This window comes from Phaseolus vulgaris, chromosome 3 (genome assembly GCF_051622355.1).
Source record: "Phaseolus vulgaris cultivar YP4 chromosome 3, ASM5162235v1, whole genome shotgun sequence".
NCBI classification, from domain to species: Eukaryota; Viridiplantae; Streptophyta; class Magnoliopsida; order Fabales; family Fabaceae; genus Phaseolus; species Phaseolus vulgaris.
Genome location: NC_143500.1, coordinates 27,773,378 through 27,778,671, shown reverse-complemented (window position 1 = coordinate 27,778,671; position 5,294 = coordinate 27,773,378).

Here is a 5,294-nt window from a genome sequence, read left to right as displayed (position 1 = left end):
ATGACTATGGCGGAGATGGTGGAAATCATGCGTTTGCTGCAGGCGAATGTTGAAGCCTCGCGCATAGAGCAGGCACGAATGCACGAGGACCTGGTCGCCTCTCGGGCCAGGAATGATGAGCTTAGCAGAGTGACTGAGGAACTGCGCCAAGCTCTTCAGGAGCAGCGAGGGCGTCCAGTCGCTGAAGAGGTCGCGCCGTCAACGCCGCCTCGCGTTTTCCCTATGCCTTTCGCTCAGGCGATTACAGACACGCCTATCCCTGCGAGTGTCGTACCTGTGAAGGCTGTCTTTACCGGCGTGGAGGATCCTGAGGCACATCTCACCACGTTCCATACGCAGATGATGCTGTCAGGAGGATCAGACGCCGTGTACTGCAAGATGTTTGTGAGCACACTCCAGGGAACGGCGCTGGAATGGTTTGTGAGCCTGCCTACAGGTCACATAACCAATTTCCAACAGTTTTCGAAGATCTTCGTCGAGCAGTACATAGTGAACAAGGCGCCGCCTAGGGTGTTATGATCTGTTTGACATAAGGCAGTACCAGGGAGAGTCCCTCAGGGACTACTTGAATCGTTTTGGGGCGCAGATGGTTCGCTCGCCGGCCAAGGACGAAGAGATGTTGGTCTACGCGTTCAAGAAGGGCGTGCTGTCGGGACCCTTCTGCGAGGCGTTGATCAGGGCTCACCCCGCCACATTTGCTGAGGTTAGGCGACTTGCGGTGGCCCACATCGCCGATGAAAGTGAGGTCGCCGAGAAGAGGGGAAGCGTGGCTCCTGCTAGGCCACGTGCCCAGACCAGGATCCAGCCACAGAGGGTGCTGGAGACAGCGACGGCCAAGAGGGATCAGAGGACTCGCCATCCTTACGATCCAAGGAAGAACAAAGGCAGGGGCCCAGGCCGCTCTCAACCAGCACGCCGGGAGTACAATCGCCCGCCAAAGCACAAGTTTGTCATGGGATTGGCGGACCTGATCGCCATTCCCAAATCAGCTAGGCTGAAGGCGCCCGAGAAGGTGGGTGATAAGGTGTTGGGACTAAAGCCAGACGCCTGGTGCGAATTCCACCAGGGCTTTGGCCACACCGTGGACTCATGCTTAGCTTTGGGATACTAGCTCGACGACCTGGTCAAGAGCGGGTTCCTGAATGATTATTTGCTGGATAGAAGGACAGGGGGCGCGTCGAGCTCCCATCCAGCAGGTGGTGAGGCTCAGCAGCACGAGATGCCTATCCACGGAGAAATCCACACCATTGCAGGAGGTTTCTCGGGTGGTGGATGCACCGCATCACAGAGGAAGAGGTATGCGAGGTCTGTGATGACGGTGGATATGTTTGAGGACCACTCGCCGGATGTGGACATTACGTTCACAAAGCAAGATCTTCGGGACATTGTGCCTCATGACAACGACCCCATAGTCATCTTGTTGATCACAACAGGAAGGAAGGTCCACAGGGTTCTGGTGGACCAAGGAAGCTCGGCAGACGTGATGTTCTGGCCGACTTTCACGCAGTTGGAGCTACCCATTGACCAGCTGAGGCCCTATGGAGGGTGTTTGTATGGTTTCGCTGGTGACCAGGTGGAGGTCAGGGGGTACATTGAGTTGAGGACTACGTTTACGGATGAGGCGGGCTCGAGAACAGAGAAAATCAAGTACCTCGTCGTGAACGCTCCTTCAGCATACAACATTCTGCTGGGAAGGCCCACGCTCAACAGAATAGGCGCTATACCGTCGACCCGGCACATGAAGGTGAAGCTGCCATCTATGGAAGGGGTGGTGATCACCATCAAATCCGACTAGAAAGAAGCGAAGAAGTGCTATGAGAATAGCCTGAAGAACAAGAGGTCGGTGAGTTATGTGACAACCACCCCGCCTCCTAGTGTGAAGCCCAGGCCGGCGGTAATAGAAGAGACCGCCGGAAGTGACGTGGTGATGGTGGATGCTGAGCTGGGGGATGGGAACGCCGGTCTAGAGGAAGAAGAGGCGAGGAATCACCCTGAGGAAGCGAGGGAGCTGGGAATCGCCAGGGCGGTGATCGCCAGAGAAACCAGACCAAAACCCGTCGAGCAGTGGCTCGAAAGAGAGATCGGGGGAATGATCTTCAAGCTGGGAAGATCTCTGGAAGTTGAGCTCCAGGACCAGATCGCCAAGGTGATAGAGCGGCATCTGGATGCGTTTGCACGGTCCGCTTCGGACATGCCCGGGATCGACCCCGACTTCTTGTGCCATCATTTGGCGATGGACAATCAGGTCAGACCGGTACGCCAGAGGAGAAGGAAGTTCAACGAGGAGAGGAGGCAGGCAATTAGGGACGAGACCCAGAAGCTCCTCGCTGCAGGCCATATCAGGGAAGTCCAGTACCCTGAGTGGCTAGCTAATGTCGTGCTGGTGAAGAAGAGCAACGGGAAATGGCGCATGTGCGTCGACTTCACCGATCTGAACAAGGCTTGCCCAAAGGATTCGTATCCTTTGCCAAGCATAGACGCCCTGGTCGACAGTGCTGCAGGGTGTAAGTTGTTGAGTTTCCTGGATGCCTTCTTGGGGTATAACCAGATCAAGATGCATCCCATGGATGAAGAAAAGACTGCCTTCATGACTGAGAGATCGTGCTACTGCTACAAGGTGATGCCATTTGGGCTGAAGAACGCGGGGGCCACGTACCAGAGGTTGATGGATCGGGTACTTGCACCAATGCTGGGAAGAAATGTGCAAGCATACGTAGATGACATGGTCGTGACCTCGCCAGAGAAGAGCAAGCACGTGGAGGACTTGGAGGAGTTGTTCACTACGATCGCCAAGTTCAGGTTAAAGCTGAATCCCGAGAAGTGCATCTTTGGCGTGGAGGCTGGGAAGTTCTTGGGGTTCTCTCTCAACTGAGAGAGGAATAGAAGCCAACCCTGACAAGTGTGCTGCCATCTTGGTGATGAGGAGCCCGACCACCGTGAAGGAAGTACAGTAGCTTACAGGTCGGATGGCCGCCCTGTCTCGCTTCGTGTCGGCTAGCGGAGAGAAGGGCCATCCATATTTCCAGTGTTTAAGGCGGAATAACAAATTTGCCTGGACGAAGGAGTGTGAAGAAGCCTTCGTCAAGCTTAAGGAGTATCTGGCGAGCCCGCCGGTTTTGTGCAAACCGCTGGTGGGAACCCCTCTCAGGTTGTATTTTGCTGTAACTGAGAGGGCGGTGAGTGCGGTGCTCGCCCAGGACCAAGATCAGGCTCAAAAGCCCATTTATTTTGTTAGTAAGGTGCTGCAAGGACCCGAAGTAAGATATCAGGCCTTGGAGAAAGCTGCACTGGCAGTAGTTTTTTCGGCAAGAAGGCTACGCCACTATTTTCATAGTTTCACAATATTGGTGATGACCGACTTGCCCATTCAGAAGGTCTTGAAGAAGCCCGACATTGCTGGGAGGATGGTGAAGTGGGCGGTGGAGCTGTCGGAGTTCGACATTAAGTATGAGCCCCGAGGTCCGATCAAGGGGCAGATCTTCGCAGACTTCGTGGTCGAGCTCTCGTCTGAAGCGACACGAGTTGAGGGGGATGACTTCCGTTGGGTGCTTTCAGTGGACGGATCGTCGAACCAGCAGGGTAGCGGTGCTGGGGTCATCTTGGAGGGACCCAACGGCGTGCTGATCGAACAATCCTTGAGGTTTGCCTTCAAGGCCAGCAACAACCAAGCAGAATATGAGGCGCTGATCGCCGGTATCTTGCTGGCCAAGGAGATGGGAGCTAGGGTGCTGATGGCTAAGAGTGACTCGCTGTTAGTCACGGGACGAGTGACAGGCGAGTTCCAGGCTAAAGATCCACAAATGGCGGCTTACCTGGAGTATGTACAGGAATTGAAGAGTTCCTTTGTGTCCTTTGAAGTGGTGCATGTGCCCAGGGAGCAGAATGCCCGAGCTGACTTGCTAGCTAAACTCGCCAGTTCGGGCAAGGGGGGTAGGCAGAGGACGGTGATTCAAGAAACTCTGAAGACGCCTAGAGCATTTGTGGCAGATCACCTGGTTCTTCAGATAAGCAAATCGACGGAGAAAGCGGCGAGGAGTCACAGGTCTTTGACTCAAGAGACCTTGAGGTCGCCAAGAATAAGGGCATGTCGGGGAGAGAAGGTGAACGTGGCACAGGTCTGCGCTACCCATGAGCCAGACACCTGGGTAACGCAGTACAAACGATGCCTGGCGGATGGCCTCCTCCCGTTGGATCCAACGGAGTCTAGGAAGATAAAGAAAAATTCTAGCAAGTTCACAATGATTGATGGCGAGTTGTACAGGATTGGGTTCACTCACCCACTCCTGGAATGTGTGCACGGGGAAAAATGTACAAGAATCATGGCCGAGCTCCATGAAGGGATATGCGGAAGCCACGTCGGGGGTCGAGCTCTGGCCGCAAGGACTCTCCGTGCAGGTTACTACTGGCCAACAATGAGAGAAGACTGCAAGAAGTATGCGCAGTGCTGCAAGCAATGCCAGCAGCACACCGATTGGCACAAGGCGCCTCCCGAGGAGTTGAAGTCGATTTACAGCCCTTGGCCGTTTCATACATGGGGAATCGACATCCTGGGACCATTCCCGCTGGCGATCAGGCAGATGAAGTACTTGGTGATGGCGATTGAATATTTCACCAAGTGGATCGAAGCAGAACCAGTGGCCCAGATCACCGCACACAAGATCGAGGGTTTCGTGTGGAAGAACATTGTGTGCCGGTTTGGTGTGCCCAAGCGCCTGGTGTCGGACAATGGGACTCAGTTTGCAAGTCACCTGTTGAAGAAGCTGTGCGAAGGGGTGGGAATTCAACAGGTATTTGCATCCGTCGAGCACCCTCAGACGAATGGCCAAGTAGAGTCAGCCAATCGGGTACTACTCAGAGGCTTGAAGAGAAGACTAGAGAAAGCCAAAGGAAGCTGGGCTGAGGAGGTTCCCCGTATAGTCTGGGCGTACCACACCACCGAGCAGTCAGGAACCCATGAGACCCCATTTAGCCTGGTCTATGGATGCGACGCAATGATTCCAGTGGAAATCCAAGAGAGCTCGCTGAGATTCCAGAACTTTGTAGCGGAAGACTCGAATGAGGAAAGAAGGCTGAATCTGGATTTGCTGGATGAGGTCAGGGAGGAGGCGAGATTGAAATCTGAGGCGGTGAAAAGAAGGATTGAACGAAGATATAACTCGAAGGTGATGCCAAGACAGTTCAGAGAAGGCGACCTGGTGATGAGGAAGGCCCACCAGTACGAAATGGAGAATAAGTTGTCGCCTAAGTGGACGAGACCGTTCAGAATAACCGAGGCGCTCGGGAACGGCGCCTAC